We start from the raw sequence: 17,983 nt of genomic DNA, 5'->3' as shown, positions 1-17,983 counted from the left end.
TTGGAAATCTGATGTGCGGATCTTCCGGGTCAGGTTATACAGGGTTGTAAACCCTACCGTCGATCTTTGATCGACGGTTGACTTGTGGTCAATGGGTCTCAAGCTATTTTAGAATGTCGTTGAGGTTGTGTTTTATGTGAATTACATATTCTACGGATAAGAGTTCTGAGATGTGATTTGATAATTGGTCACAGGGACCAATCATTCAGGACGCCTCGATGCGTGCGCTAGAGAATCATAGCGTGAACTCCAGGTGAGTGGATCTTTTCCTTTTTATTGTGCATATTATTGAGAGTTCAATCGACACTTTTAAATTGATTAGGTATATTACCTTTATATAATTATTGTGAATGCTTAAAGTACCTATATGAACTACGAATGGCTTGATCCCTATTTAGGGTACGTAGGCAGTCTAACGAGACGTTAGATGCAGCCATAAAATATTTGAGACAAAAGCCTTGCTTGGGAAATTGAGTAATGCGAAGGAAATTGGTAAAGACAAGTTTTAGTTATGGTGAATTAGTTAGTTAAATTAGATTTAATTGGGTTGTCATGAATAATTATCCTTGAAAATAAGTAGTTTGGAAGTAGGGCGTTATTGATTGTACACTTCACCCTATATTGTTTATAATTGAAAATGCTACGGCATGGTTGAGTAGTAGATTGCATCATGATATATCCAAATGTATATTACTTGCATATAATTATTGGGAATGCTTTCAAGTGCAAATGTGAACTCAGGACACCCAGGTAAGTTCAGGTGAGTTTATGGTACTAGTTGAATCGATTGCGTTATAGCATGACTACAGTTATGAGTTAGGCAACTTCGATACGGTCGTACTGGTTGTCATGAGTTGCACATGTTATATTGAGATGCATTGAGAGCTCATAAACCTGCACCTCGGTGTTAGTGCTCCCGCCCGTGGCCAGGGCACAGTCCTTCACGTGATGTTCACCTCCCGCACCTTATGCTCACCTTGGATCCAAGGTAGGTGCACAGTCCTGTCGTACAGACCACCTTAGGTGGTTCCGACTCGTAGGTGACCCGCGATTATTCGCCCAGTCTTCACGTGATCGTAGCACTTGAGCGTATTTATTTACACCCAGTCCTGTCGTACAGACCACTTTAGGTGGTTCCGACTCGTGTGCAGGTATACTTATTGAGCTATTGGCTAGCCAGGATTGATGAGATATGGATAAGTCGTATAGGTCACTATAGGTGACTCCGACTTATATGCTAGCCAGGATTGACGAGATATGGATAAGTCGTATAGGTCACTATAGGTGACTCCGACTTATATGCTAGCCAGGATTGACGAGATATGGATAAGTCGTATAGGTCACTATAGGTGACTCCGACTTATATGCTAGCCAGGATTGACGAGATATGGATAAGTCGTATAGGTCACTATAGGTGACTCCGACTTATATGCTAGCCAGGATTGACGAGATATGGATAAGTCGTACAGGTCACTATAGGTGACTCCGACTTACATGCTAGCCAGGATTGATGAGATATGGATAAGTCGTACAGGTCACTATAGGTGACTCCGACTTACATGCTAGCCAGGATTGATGAGATATGGATAAGTCGTACAGGTCACTATAGGTGATTCCGACTTATATGCTAGTCATGATTGATGAGATACAAATAAGTTGTACATGTCATTTTAGCTGACTCTGACTGATATATCCCTTTGTATTTGATTTAGTTCATTTGGCCTACTTATTAATGTATGGTGGATTTGACGGCAAACCGTGGTTTTGGTCATTTCCTAGTATGGTTTGGATATATGTATATATGTTGTACTATTTTATGGAAAACGATACGGGTTTTACATTTAGGGGCATTACTTTCAGAGAGGTAGTAACTTGGGAAGCTTGGTTTTATTGCTTACTCACACCTTCTGTTTGGTGCCCTCCAGGTTTTAGCTGCTGAGTTTATATCGACAAGAATCTGTGGCGAATCTTAGTATTGATGGATATTTTTGAGGGTATGATTCTTACTCACATTACTGTACTTTACTTATGCTCTGACATCGCGCGTGAAAATGGGTTCGCTCCCACTCGTAGCGCACTCTGGTATTTATACACTTTTGGAATCAAATTCATTCACTTTTTATACACTATCACATTTTATGGCTTCGTCACCTTCCAGGTGTCGGCCAGCACAGCTCGATTCAGGGTCCAAGTGGACTTCCTGGGTCGGGGTGTGTCAGTTTGGTATCAGAGCATATGTTGGGCAGTATTGTGTTCATCACACGCGTGATGTGAGCACTCTTGGTTTTTGTGTTTGACGTTCGAACTTTATCGCCTCGTCGAATATGGAAAAATATGTTAACTTTTCTTCAGTTTTGGACAATTTTGTGGTCTTGACGACATTTTATAAAATCATTTTGGCGGTTGTCCTTAGAATTAAAACGAAGATTTTCCTTGTGGAGGAAAGGTATAAAAGTGAGGCGAGTTGATGGCCTAAGTAAATTTTTGATAATCATGTATCGCCAGAGATATTACCAAACAATTCTATCATTGTCCTACCGCCGTTAGTATTGATTCTTTAAAGATTGGAAATCTTAGTTAGTCTTGATTTCTTAGTAACATTTAGCGGAAGATCATTTGAGAGATAATTATTGTTCGGTCCCTATTAGCACTAATATCTTCAAGCATACTTGGGTTCATGTTGGATCTTTAGGAGGAAGATCGACTGTCGATGAAGTCTTTTTGAAAGTAGATCTTAGGCAAGGTCTTTTTCTAGCATTGGGATTTTTTTTTTCAATCAACGCTATTCCAGATTTTTGCTTTCGTAGTTGTACATATTAAATGGGTGACAATAGGCTTGCGAATGTAAGTTGTCATATCCTGGGAGTTGTAGAAATCCAAAAAGCAATCATCAAATCCTCCTAGGATCAATGAACTACTTCGCTTGAGCCGAATAAATTAGGATCATGGAAGCTTAGGAATAAACTTCGCAATAGGACGGTAAACTCATGATTGTTGTTTTTACCCTATCATTTATCTCTGTAAATGAAAACCCTTTGACTAACCACCTCTCGATCACTTCCATAGGTAGACATTAGAATCGAAATGCGGGATGGTATCTCATTGTTAGATTGTTATGAGTGTCGAGGAAATTGTGAAGACCTTTTAGTTCGTGTCGTGGAGTTGGTTAGTAGTACTGTAAATTTCGAGGACGTATACTTTTTGCGTCATATCCCAAAAATCTTACCGCGGATACCACCACATTGTTAAGTTGGTATGGCAACATGACGGAGTATTGCTTTTATTTTCACGATTAGAACCGTTTGAAACGAACCATCTTATTCATTGACCTAAAGTCAACAGTCATCACCTTATTTCAAAGGCTAGATGGCACTTCTCGGTGGAGATTTTGATGATGCATAGTGATTGTCGATTGATGTGACAAGTCAATTCGGATTCAGACTTTCTTAGTATGTTAACGCTTATGTTTCTCGGTGGTAGAACCGCTAAAGATGAACCATCATACTTATGACCTAGAATTAACAATTTCTAATTTCTAATTTCATTGGAATATTGATTGGGACTCTTATGTAGAAAAGTGTGTCCAAATCTTCATTGATCTTTGAACTTTTTATTACATTTACTTTTTGGAACAAGCTAAGTTTTGTCAGAGACAATAATAGAATTAAATTGGCATCTATGAGTGCACTATGGTGTATTTACTCTCGCACACTTCCAACCTGTCCTTTTCTATTTAATTGGGAAGTATGAGTATCGATATAGAGTTACCTTTAATCTACCCAGAAATGGTTCAAATGATTTTAATCATTTTGTATGAATGGAGTTAGGAAGTATCTTTTTATATGCTCAGTTCGAGAGATGTTGTATATGTAAAGAATGTGAAATTCATTAATCGTGATGCTAAACCAATGATACGCTTATATGATGTTCCAATTAGTGGTTGTTTACTTAAGTAGAAAACAATATTCTTCTTGCTCTAAAAATTGAAGTATTGGCAATAGTTATTTCCTGAAAATGGGTGTTGAAATTTCAACAACAGGACACTTGTGAAGACCACTAAGATAGAAGTGGGATGTAGTCAACCTCTTCGGGGGATGAGATCTAGAAATTCTCTTTGAGACGTGATTAAATGTGGAAGTAGGAAAGAGATAAAATCGAGGCTCTCGTTGATATGTTCTAAATGAATCCTCACTCTAGATGCACCCCGCTTTTGATTACTGTTGTGAGGATATTGAGGATATAGAGTTCAAATTTTCTGGACAACTACAATTTTCTAATTACGTCCAGAGGACGATGACTTTTTGAGAAAACTACTCCTAGACTTCTATACAAATTCAGCAACCAGAAACCTGACAAGATTATCATCTTGGTGTATTTATATTTCATTGTGTTACATGTTTCACTTCCAAGCCTTTGGAAGTCGTTATGAAGGTTTGAGTATTAGAAGTTGTTCATTATTGCATTTCTATCCCTAGATTAACGATTAATTTGAAATGAGTTACTCAGACCTTTGTGGACAAGTTGCATCTTGTTTGTCCCACCAGTAGCATGGTTGCAGTATATCCTTATCTCTATTCTAGTCACTTGTAACCACGGTTACAATTTCGGGTTAATTATGGTATCATTGGGGTTGATGTATGGAGATTTTACGCACAGCGCATATTTAATGGACGCATACTTTTGTTAGAATTATGGGTAACTACGGTTACATACCTGTTTAGGAGTGTGGTATCCTTCAAAATATAATACAAATATTGTATGTGCAGCTTGTGATTTACAACAGATTATTGCGAACAAATATTTGATTGAGATTGTGATGTAGAAAATTTATGTTATTGACGATGTTGCCTTAGAAGGTAATGAATGAGTACGATCGAGGCTGGTATGTGTATTTTCCATTGAGGGGCAAGATGGTAATATTGCACCCTCGGGATTTGTTACTTGCTTATCAAGACATCAGTGAATTGTCGGTTTTGCGGGGTACAGACCGTAATATTAATAACTTATTCGTTGGGTTGTTAAGCAAGTAAACAAGTAGATTATTCTACGTTAATATTTGTATTTACTTATTTAATTCGTTAATGGTTGCTTGGGCTTGACCCAAAAATATTACATGCTTAATTTCGAAGTGCGTTACGCTTTGAACACGTTTATGAGAGGATAGTAGGAATTTGGAGGCATGAAAGAAAAGTCACTACACTCCGATCATGACGGAATGTCATCTTCTTTTATGTAGTTGCTATAACTTGATGTCTTCTTCATGTATGTATTTACATACATATCTCTTTAAATTTGAGTATTCTACATTGGACTAATGATTTTAAATTTCGAGGACGAAATTTTCTTAAGGTGGGTAGATTGTGACAACCCGTTCCAAATTTTACGTTTTTATTTTATTTTAAAAGCGTGAATTTACGAAATTGCCCTACAGGCAAGGACTTTGACTTCCGTTGACCATCGACTTGAAAGATGTGGGACTTATTCTTTTAGCATATCCTCGTAGTACTCATTGGTACGAACGTATAGGCGAAAGCCGTTTGCGAGTCCGGATTATAACGGTATAGTTACGGACGTTCGAAATTGGTTATTCAAGGTGAGTGTTTATTTAAATTAATGGAAGCCCAATCAGAAAGAAAGAAGAAAAGAAAAAAAAAAAAAAAGGGAAAAAGGCTTCCCGTGCACCCATACCCGCACCATCGCGAGACCATATTCCAAGGCCGATTCCGGCCAACTCCGGTGGAGTTTTTCGATGCCACCACCACCATTTTGAAGCTCTCATTCCCCTCTACAAAACCCACCCAAGAACCACCTTGATTGACCACGGGATGTAGAGGTTTGAGGCCACGAAAGTTGACGAAAATCAATGGTGCTCCGGCCACCCTTCTCCATTTTCCGGCAAATCGGCAAAGCGATGGCCGATGCCACCACTTGGGCTTTGTAGCACATCATCCCAGGAGCAAAACCCAACCAACCTTGACCCCGTTGGACCACCGTAGACGACGAATCGACGTCGGGAAGTTTTAGGCACCCGCCGGCTTCGTGGGCAAAATTGACCATCTTCCGTCCACTTTTGGACTTCGTGGCAGGTATGAAAGTTGCTCCACTCACTGAGATCTTCATTTCTGTGAAGTTTGATAATTTTTGGAATTAGTTGGATTTTCCGGCGAGTCGGGGCGGCCGACCGCCACCCGCGGCGGCGCGTGCGGCGGCGCGTGGCCAGTGGGCCGCCAATGCTATTTTTAGGCTATGTCAAATGTCTTGAATTCAGTTTTGTCATTTGAATGACGTAGGTTGATCGTTGGAACCTAAATTCGTTACAATACGTTACTTGATAAAATGTGAATCGATGATCCGACCGTTGGATAGTCACCAAAATTGGATACATTATAATACGTAATATTTAAAGATCATAGGAATTTACGGATCGGGAATCCGACTTACGGATCTTCCTGAATTGGATTTGTAAGTTAGTAAAATAAATGTTCACGGCCACTTGTTTTAGGCAATTGGCGGAGATCTGACCGTTGGATCGTAATGAAATTTTAATATGTTATTCTAGAAACATATTGTGGATCGTTGGAAGTTGCGGATTGGAAATCTGATGTGCGGATCTTCCGGGTCAGGTTATACAGGGTTGTAAACCCTACCGTCGATCTTTGATCGACGGTTGACTTGTGGTCAATGGGTCTCAAGCTATTTTAGAATGTCGTTGAGGTTGTGTTTTATGTGAATTACATATTCTACGGATAAGAGTTCTGAGATGTGATTTGATAATTGGTCACAGGGACCAATCATTCAGGACGCCTCGATGCGTGCGCTAGAGAATCATAGCGTGAACTCCAGGTGAGTGGATCTTTTCCTTTTTATTGTGCATATTATTGAGAGTTCAATCGACACTTTTAAATTGATTAGGTATATTACCTTTATATAATTATTGTGAATGCTTAAAGTACCTATATGAACTACGAATGGCTTGATCCCTATTTAGGGTACGTAGGCAGTCTAACGAGACGTTAGATGCAGCCATAAAATATTTGAGACAAAAGCCTTGCTTGGGAAATTGAGTAATGCGAAGGAAATTGGTAAAGACAAGTTTTAGTTATGGTGAATTAGTTAGTTAAATTAGATTTAATTGGGTTGTCATGAATAATTATCCTTGAAAATAAGTAGTTTGGAAGTAGGGCGTTATTGATTGTACACTTCACCCTATATTGTTTATAATTGAAAATGCTACGGCATGGTTGAGTAGTAGATTGCATCATGATATATCCAAATGTATATTACTTGCATATAATTATTGGGAATGCTTTCAAGTGCAAATGTGAACTCAGGACACCCAGGTAAGTTCAGGTGAGTTTATGGTACTAGTTGAATCGATTGCGTTATAGCATGACTACAGTTATGAGTTAGGCAACTTCGATACGGTCGTACTGGTTGTCATGAGTTGCACATGTTATATTGAGATGCATTGAGAGCTCATAAACCTGCACCTCGGTGTTAGTGCTCCCGCCCGTGGCCAGGGCACAGTCCTTCACGTGATGTTCACCTCCCGCACCTTATGCTCACCTTGGATCCAAGGTAGGTGCACAGTCCTGTCGTACAGACCACCTTAGGTGGTTCCGACTCGTAGGTGACCCGCGATTATTCGCCCAGTCTTCACGTGATCGTAGCACTTGAGCGTATTTATTTACACCCAGTCCTGTCGTACAGACCACTTTAGGTGGTTCCGACTCGTGTGCAGGTATACTTATTGAGCTATTGGCTAGCCAGGATTGATGAGATATGGATAAGTCGTATAGGTCACTATAGGTGACTCCGACTTATATGCTAGCCAGGATTGACGAGATATGGATAAGTCGTATAGGTCACTATAGGTGACTCCGACTTATATGCTAGCCAGGATTGACGAGATATGGATAAGTCGTATAGGTCACTATAGGTGACTCCGACTTATATGCTAGCCAGGATTGACGAGATATGGATAAGTCGTACAGGTCACTATAGGTGACTCCGACTTACATGCTAGCCAGGATTGATGAGATATGGATAAGTCGTACAGGTCACTATAGGTGACTCCGACTTACATGCTAGCCAGGATTGATGAGATATGGATAAGTCGTACAGGTCACTATAGGTGATTCCGACTTATATGCTAGTCATGATTGATGAGATACAAATAAGTTGTACATGTCATTTTAGCTGACTCTGACTGATATATCCCTTTGTATTTGATTTAGTTCATTTGGCCTACTTATTAATGTATGGTGGATTTGACGGCAAACCGTGGTTTTGGTCATTTCCTAGTATGGTTTGGATATATGTATATATGTTGTACTATTTTATGGAAAACGATACGGGTTTTACATTTAGGGGCATTACTTTCAGAGAGGTAGTAACTTGGGAAGCTTGGTTTTATTGCTTACTCACACCTTCTGTTTGGTGCCCTCCAGGTTTTAGCTGCTGAGTTTATATCGACAAGAATCTGTGGCGAATCTTAGTATTGATGGATATTTTTGAGGGTATGATTCTTACTCACATTACTGTACTTTACTTATGCTCTGACATCGCGCGTGAAAATGGGTTCGCTCCCACTCGTAGCGCACTCTGGTATTTATACACTTTTGGAATCAAATTCATTCACTTTTTATACACTATCACATTTTATGGCTTCGTCACCTTCCAGGTGTCGGCCAGCACAGCTCGATTCAGGGTCCAAGTGGACTTCCTGGGTCGGGGTGTGTCAATATAGGCAAAGATTGAGATTAAAAAATCGTAAAACACATTAAAAATAAAAATATCAAACACATTAAAAAAATATAATAATTAATTTACATATGCGAAAAATATGCAAACGCTCGTAGTCGCATCCTCTACGCTTTGAGGATGGGTATATGATCGGTTGAATTTTTAAAACCATACAAACTCTCATGAATAGTATTTTTAAGAGAGTTCAAAATAAACAAAATTCATAATCATTAATGTATAAGTCTAAAAGATGTGAAAGCATAATAAACGTTTATAATTGCATCATTAACGCTGAGACAATGGTTATGTGACATCCCACATTGCCCAGGGGAGTGATCCTTAAATGTATATTCTCATCCCTACCTAACACGAGGCCTTTTGGGAGCTCACTGGCTTTGGGTTCTGTAGGAACTCCAAAGTTGGGCGAGTAGCGCCCGAGAGCACTCCCAGGATGGGTGACCCATCAGGAAGTTCTCGTGTGAGTTCCCAGAAACAAAACCGTAAGGGCGTGGTCGGGGCCCAAAGCGGACAATATCGTGCTACGGTGGTGGAGCAGGCCCGGGAAGTGGTGCCACCCAGGCCGGGATGTGACAATTTGGTATCAGAGCCTAACCCTAGTCGCGAGTGTGCCGACGAGGACGTCGGGCCCCTAAGGGGGGTGGATTGTGACATCCCACATTGCCCAGGGGAGTGATCCTTAAATGTATATTCTCATCCCTACCTAGCACGAGGCCTTTTGGGAGCTCACTGGCTTTGGATTCCGTAGGAACTCCAAAGTTAAGCGAGTAGCGCGCGAGAGCACTCCCAGGATGGGTGACCCATCGGGAAGTTCTCGTGTGAGTTCCCAGAAACAAAACCGTGAGGGCGTGGTCGGGGCCCAAAGCGGACAATATCGTGCTACGGTGGTGGAGCGAGCCCGGGAAGTGGTGCCACCCGGGCCGGGATGTGACAGGTTACATGGTCATTTAGATTTTTAAAACCCTCCAAATCTCATGAACGATGTTTTTTTATTTGAGTGCAAAATTAATAATAATTATTGTAGAAGTGTGAAAAATGTAATCATTCGTAAAGAAAAGCGTTACAACTTTCATGAAGGGGTTAACTTCGAAATTTAGTATGTATATACTAATTTAGTATTATGTTTTACATTTTTTTGGATCAAATTATGTTTTTCATTTTCATTTTTATTGATTTAAAATATATTTTTTTTAACGGGTAACGGGTCGGATTATATTACCTGATAATATTAACGGATTGATTTCGGGTCGGGTCATATTACCCGTTTACTTTAATAGGTATTACACGACATGACCTGTTAAGCTATTGGGTATGACACGAACACGAGAAACACGATACGAATGTCAGGTCTACACTTAGTACAATGATCTATTGGCATTTATTTTCACTTGTAAGTGAGTGTTAGATTTGATTCTCGTCAAAGACGAATTTGAATCACTTTCTTAACGTAGATTACAAATAATGTTTAAAAAAAATATATGCATCCTTTCCTTGGGTTTGTAGCCCCTTAAGTATAAACCTCAAATTCAAAGGGATACGGTGATCAATGCTCAGCCAAGCACTAAATATCTAGTCTCAAAGTGCATCCAACGGTGAGATGATCACTGATGTAGGAAAATATAATCTCAACGTGCTTAAAATAACGCTACAATAATATAGAAGTCCAAAAGTGAAAATCTCTGTAGTCCATTGTCATCAAGCAACTAAAAGAAAGAACGCTTTCCTAACGCATCCTAATTCAGAATGTTCACATGTTTATTCGAATTATGATGTGCTGGTCAACATTCAAAAAGTGATGAAGTTATAAAGTAAAATTGATGTGTAAAAATGAGAAAAATTTGAACCTTAAATAAATGAACTTGAGTGTTAATGGGCGGCACACCTTTTTATCACCACATAAGCTAGCACATATGGACTACACTAAAAACACATAAAAACTGCACTTTCTTCACGAATTTTAGAAACCATTGGAGACTATTAGCTACCTCCTAAAATGGAGATTTAGGACGTCCTCTTTGTACAATTATTCTTGAGAAAGTTGACAAACTGGCCAAGGTAGTGGTCTTGGTGCAGCTTGTGATCACCAAAAACAGCTGCAGCTTTCCTTGCATTGGATCTCAGCTTCTCTCCTTCCTCTTCCACCATTGCATGCCTCAGTTTTTTGGATATCTCATCTCTACTAAACGACCCATCTCCGCTGCGTTTCACTTGGACAGCCAGACCCTCATCCTCCAAAAGCCTTGCATTCAGTAGCTGATCAAAGACCATTGGTAGAGCAACAAGAACATGCCCAAATTGAAGAGTCTCAAGTATAGACCCCCATCCAGAGTGAAACAAAGAACCCCCAATTGATGGGTGTGCCAAGATTTCCATTTGGGGCACCCACCCCAAGTAAACAAGCCCTTTCTCTGATGTACGGTCAACAAACCCTACTGGCAGGGCATCAGCATCATTATTTGCCCAACTGGGTTTTCTGAGTGCCCTTTCTCTGATGTATCTCAAAGACTTGCTCTTTACTCAACTTACACTCACTCCCAAACCCTACTAACACAACTGACCTGGTTTCGTGCTTATCAAGCCATTCAAAGATCCCATCATCAGTGAAAATTCCCCCTTTTGCCCTTTTTGTTGGTTTCTCAGGAGGAAGCAGACCTGTACATTACTGGCTTTCCAGTAAGTTTCTTGTAAACCTCCAAGTATTATCCTTCAACCTCGTCGCAAGAACGAATGGCTAAAACTTGACTTCCTGAAACAATCTTGGCAAGTCTTGCAGAATCACTTATCCCACTTCCATTCGCTCCAAAAAAAGCCTCGAGGCACATAAAACGCTTCGAACTCTCGAAACGCCACCGTCGAAGGAAACGCAACCCAATCCAGTGGCGATGTTAAGCTTTCCCGTGTTGGGAGAGCATGGTTTCTATTTGCACCCAAGAGATTTTCTGGTCCGCCAAAGAAGACACTGCCAGCCATACAGAAAGGAGAAAAATACCCAACTGGAATACCGTACTCTTTGGCGATGTCGACCACCCAATGAGCTGCATAGTCAGATATTATCCAATCAGGCAGCTGCTCCCTAACGAACTGCTTAATGGGTTTCTGCAGCAGATCATATGCAATCTTCAAGTTGTCTGTTTTTTCAAAGGGTACATCCACTGTGGCCTCAGCTCCTTCCGGCAAGAAGCCGGGATCCAATGGAGGAAATGGAATGGGGACTAAATGTATAAAGGGCTGTAAATCCGTTGAAAATTTTGGGAGCTTTTGGATGATTTTTGGCGTGGATATGAAGGAGACATGAACTTTAGCTTTTGCCAAGACTACGGAAAGTTGGAAATACGGGATAATGTGGCCAAAGGAAGACCATGGAAGCATCACAACTCTAAGATATTTTGCCATGATTGGGTTTTTTCTCCCTTGGATGGAATTTGCTATGAGAGGTTTTTTCATCTAATATATATATAGTAAAAATGTTTAAGCTGCTCACCCTATATTTTAAGAGTGGTGGTGCAAAATGAGTTTGTTACAGTGAAGTTCTACTTATAAAATTAAAGGAAAATTAATGAAAATTTCAAAAAAAAAAAAAAACTTTAGTTTTAATTAACAAATGAAAAATAAATGTGTAGTGAATAGTATTAGGAAAAGATAAAAATATGATTTTTCGTTAACAATAAACAGTACCTGGAGTGTTTCATTAAAGCTCTCTAAAATTAAAGCGTAACATTGTTAAGGTCTTATGTTCAAATATTTTTTTATACACATTTGTTGAGACTACTTCATAATGTATTTCAACGATCTAACCGTTTAAATTTTAAATCTTCTCTCAAATACCATATCTCTACAAAAAGTACGTAAATCCAAAACCATATGACCATTGGATTTAATGGTAGTCATTTTAAGTGTTTTTTTGTAAAGCCGTATTCGTCCACTTTTTCACTACAAATGAATATCATAATAATTTTAAATTTATCTAATTTTTTTTCAATGAATATTGATGAATAGTGAATTAAAATATAATTTGCTCGGATCCTTGAAAAAAAATTACAAAATAAGAATCACGAGAAAATGTTTCAAAATGTATCCCCTCTGTTCTTGGTAACCTTGAAATGGTAAAGTGAAAAGGGAGGTAAATTCGAATAGCGGTGACAACTAAACAATAAGAAGATAATACTTGAGTCTTGACTCGTTAGACATGACTTTTTTCAATAATTAAAGAGACTAATCGCATGTTAACATTTTTTTTTTTTGAACAATTAATATTATCTACACTAATAGAAAGGTAGTGAGCTTAGCCTCACAATAAGTTAGCAATAATATGGTTCAAATTCGCCTTTGACGAGAATTGAACCTAAGACCTTTCATTTATAGATAAAGAAAAATATCACTATACTGTAGTTCTAAGTGGCAAACGTATTTTAATATTAGATTAAATAAAAACTCAAAAGACATGGACTTTCCGAAACCTGATATTGGACAAACGTTTCTTTTTTGGCTTATGTCACAGGCTTTCTATGAATTTTTATCTCGAGTCTGGACCGCTAATATAGTGGGTGATTTTGAAGCATCTCAACCGTGAGTTTTACTGGTGTCATATTGACCGACTAGAGTAGGTATGATGTGCGGTGATGTCCTTCTCTGGAGTGGAGTCCCTCTCAGGCATTGGCAATTACAAGTTTAAACTCAAATTTGTCTTTGTTAGAACATCTTCGAAAGACTCTTACAAACAACGTTAGATTATTTTCAAATAAGATGTCATATCTTAAGTGAAATGTTATGTAATTAAATTTAAAGGTAGAAATAAGCTTCAACAAATATGTCAATTCTTGTGAATTAACATATGAATTTTATATGTCAAATTTGACATATGAAAAAATGTGATGTCAAATAATTTTTATTTTTATTTTTATTTTGATAAAAGGCGACACATTTCAATGATAAGGCCAAACTAGGCAAAGAAGTACATAGAATGGAGAGGTCATCCTGAATTAGATCACAGATAAACAAAGGAGGTTCATCGAACCAAATACAATTGCTTCTGGAATGGAGAGCAAACCTAGCAATTCTAGGAGAAATGGAGTTTGCTTGTCAGCGAATATGGGCGAAAGAAACTTCAGTGATCATTTGCATAAGAAATTTGGCATCCTCTATAATAGGTACAACCATAGACAAATCCATAGAGGAAAGCTTTCAAAGCGGAGATGATCTAAAGCGAATCACTCTCAAAAACTATATTTTGTAAGCCCCTTTCTTTCACCAACTCAAGCCCTGCTCTAACTGCTTCAGCTTCAATCTGCATCGAAGAGAAAACCTCCTAGAAAACAAACGAAGCAGTGCCAATAAAAGTTACCATTGTAATCTCTAAAAACGAAGCCTGCCCCACCAGCAGACAAAGGTCCATCCCAAGCATTATCCACATTAACCTTAAATTTGCCCAGCGAGGCCTTAGACCATTGATGGTAGCCAGCCTAACGCTCCATGGTGGCAAGTTGATGAATGTATTGAATTTCAAGGTTTGTATATTGATCATAAACTTTCCAAGGGAGAGATCAAGCTCTTTTAAAGAGCTGGAGAAACAAACTACAAAATAGTGAACCTCAACCACTACATGATTTCTGCCCTAGAAACCAGACAAACAAGGACTAATCAAATAACAATATACAAGTAAGGAAACCCCAGATTTTAGGGAACAATATTGACAAAAAGAGAAGTATGGTTGAACAAGAAATGAGATGACAAGTTGAAATGTTGTAGCCATCACTTTAACCCGCAACTTAGCTATAGTGATAATTACAACCCATACTTGTGATTGTGATCTATTCCAACACTCCCCCTCAAGCTTGGATCAAGAGATTGATTGATCCAAGCTTGGACAAAAGACTTGAAAGCAGTCGTCAGTGGCTTGGTGAAGAGATCAGCAAACTGACTAGAACTCGAAGTGTAACGAGTTTGTATGATCTTTGATTGAACCTTTTCATGAATGTAATGGTAGTCAACCTCGAAGTGCTTGGTCCTCTCATGGAAAACAAGATTAAAAGCTATATGCATAGCTGTTTGGTTATCACACATGAGAGTCATTGGTTAAGAGCTAAGAAACCCTAAATCAGACAGAAGGCGTTTGAGCTAGATTAATTCACAAGCAGTAGTTGCTATAGCCCTATACTCAGCCTTAGCCCTAGATCGAGCAATCAACTTTGGTTCTTACTTTTCCAACTTACCAAATTACCTCCAATAAAGATACAAAAACCAGCAGTTGGCTTGCAATCCAAGGAGTTTCCTACCTAGTCCGCGTCAGTGTAACCAAGGATATGAGTGTGAGCATTGTTTTGCATCAAAAGACCACGTCCCACAAACCCTTTCAAGTACTACAGTATTCTCTTAACAACGTGCAAATGATCCATTGTTGGAGAATGCATAAGTTGACTCACAAGATTGGCGGCAAAGGCAATGTCAGGCCTTGTTATTATAAGATAAATAAGTCTCCCAACTAACCTTTGGTAGTAACTGATATCAGTGAGTGTTCCTCCATCCATGATCATTTTGTATTTGTAGTCAAGAGATGTAGATACAAGTTTGCAATCAACAATATCGGCTTCTTGAAATAAATCGAGAATATACTTTCGTTGATTCAAAAACAGTCCCTTCTTAGAAGTTACCATTTCAATGCCAAGGAAATATTTGAGTGTCCCAAGGTCTTTGATGACAAATTTTTGCTTGAGGGTGTTCTTAACACAATTCACTAGCATTATCACCAGTGATAATGAGATCATCCACATAAATAAGAACCACTAAGGTTCCACTAGAACAAATTCAAACAAAAAAAGATGAATCAGCATTATTTCTCTTAAAGCCAACTTCTTCAAGAACTGAACTTAACTTTGAATACCAAGCACGAGGGGATTGTTTTAATCCATAAATGGATTTGTGCAGCTTGCAGACTAACTCCGAGTTACTGGATTAAGGATGACCAGGAGAGTATTTCATATAAACGTCTTCTTCAAGTTCACTGATTCAGAAATGCATTTTTTACATCCATTTGATATAAAGGCGATGCATGGTTAACAGTAACAGATAACAACACTTGAATTGTGTTTATCTTAGCTACAATAACAAATGTCTCCTTGTAATCTACCCCAAACGTTTAAGTAAACCCACGAGCTACCAGTCTAGCCTTGTGTCTTTCCAAGGTGTCATCAGAGTGAAACGTGGTTTTGTGCACCCATCTATTTCCCATGCCCTTTATCCTGGTGGTAGTTTGATAACACTCCAAGTTTTATTGTCATCCAAGGCCTTCAACTTTTCCTCTATAGCTTTCTTCCACTTATCTTATTGCATTGCCTCCTGAAAATGTCTTGGTTCAGAAGCATTTGATATGAAATTGAAGAAGGTTGCATGCTTTAGTGTCATCCTTTGGTATGAAAGGTACTTATCAACTGGATACCTTGCATTGTAAATCACATAATCCAGCAGTCTTGAAGGAAGGTGATGATCACGAGAAGGGTTTCTTCTTCCCTGAGGCAAAGCAGGTGGTGGTTCTGGATCCTCAGGAGGTGAGTGAGATGTAGGTGATTGAATTGATGAGTGTAGCAAGGTTTCCTCTTTATGACTTAGAGGATTCCTGTATTCTCTATCAATGGACATATATATTTTTTCATCACTAGTTGTTGGACTTGGTAAAGGGAAGATTTTGAAGATATTCTCCCCCTGACTTAAATCCTCCACTGATTGTTTAAACAAAGGTGTAGTTTCATCAAACTTTACATCCCTTGAGACAATGATTTTCCTTAAGGAAGGATTGTAGCACTTGTAACCTTTTTGTGTTGAAGAATATCCCAAGAAACCACATTTGCTAGCTCTTGGATTAAGCTTGTCATGATGCATTGAAGCAATATGAACATAACAAGTACAACCAAAAACTTTCAAATGAGACAAGTCAATCTTTCTTCCTTTCATGACTTCGTAAGGTGATTTTTGATCCAACACCCTCTTAGGCAGTCTATTAATCAAATAGGTACCAGAAAGCACCTCTTTAAACCAAAGCTTCTTGGGAACATTCATATGCAACATTAAGGCTCTAGTCTTCTCAAGCAAATCCCTATTTTTTCTCTTGGCCACTCCATTTTATTGAGGAGTGCCAACACAACTTGCTTGATGAAATATCCCATTGGAACTTAAGTATTGTGATGTTATTTGACATGTACTCAGTGTCATTGTCAGACCTTAAGGTGTAAATATGACAACCAAAATGAGTTGTTACAAGTTTATGAAAATCTTTAAACACACTCATGACTTCACTCTTGCACTTTAAAAGGTATAACCAAGTAATCGTTGAATAATCATCCACAAATGTTACAAAGTATTCATAACCATCAAAAGATTCAATTGTAGCTCCCCACATATCTAAATGAACAAGCTCAAACAACTTACTAGCTCTAGACATTGAGGAATTGAAAGGTAACATAGTAGACTTTGAGAAGTGACAAGTATCACACTCCAAACTACTTTTACACATTGTGGGAAACAAAATGGACTAAACATGGTTTGAAGAATGAGCAAGACGGTGATGCCAAAGTAGTTGTTCCTAAGAAGGGCTTAAGCTGACTTTAAGACTATTAAGGTTTGGGAGATCCTTTGAAAGATAGTACAACCTATTTAGGAAGAAACCCTCACCAATCTTCCTCTTAGTGACTATATACTGAAAGATGACCTGATTAGAAGAAAAAATAGCATGACAATTTAGTTGTCTTGTGATTTTTCCTACTGACAAAGGTGAAATGGAAAAGAAGGAACATATAAGGCTGTTGACTCTATTTGATCAGAGATCAACTTAATTTTCCATTTTTTCACACTGACACACTCTTACCATTTGCTACTGACACTTGTGAAGAGTTTTTCATTTTTTCAAAGTCATATAAATGTGAAGATTTGTTTGTCATATGCTATGTGGCTCCTGATTCTATTATCTAATAATCATGCACAATCCTAGTATTTAAAGCAGTGGAGAAAGCTTTCAATATACCTGGAATCTGTTTACTTGAGCCGCCATAATCAGAATCAGCAACGTACCCACCAAATTTGCTTAGCAAGGCAGTAAGGTTTTCAATTTCAGTCCAGTTGTGTTCTCTAGATCTCCACTTCTTTGTTTTCCTTGTAAATAAACAGCAAACTCGTTGATCAAGTTTACTAGATTTGAAGTGAAGTCAAGTAAACTTTCACTCGAGGAAGGAAG

General features: G+C 38.6%; 1 pseudogene; it reads right to left on the bottom strand.

Annotated features, from left to right (window-relative positions):
• Positions 1-10,338: 10,338 nt before the first annotated feature.
• On the bottom strand, positions 10,339-12,211 carry LOC125469160 (annotated as a pseudogene).
• Positions 12,212-17,983: the final 5,772 nt, after the last annotated feature.

This window comes from the organism of the source record quoted next, unplaced genomic scaffold, assembly GCF_019419815.1.
Source record: "Pyrus x bretschneideri cultivar Hongxiangsu unplaced genomic scaffold, Pyrus_bretschneideri_v1 Contig40, whole genome shotgun sequence".
NCBI lineage: Eukaryota > Viridiplantae > Streptophyta > Magnoliopsida > Rosales > Rosaceae > Pyrus > Pyrus x bretschneideri.
Note: the sequence above shows the minus strand (reverse complement) of the source record. Positions and strands in the feature narration are given on the sequence as shown.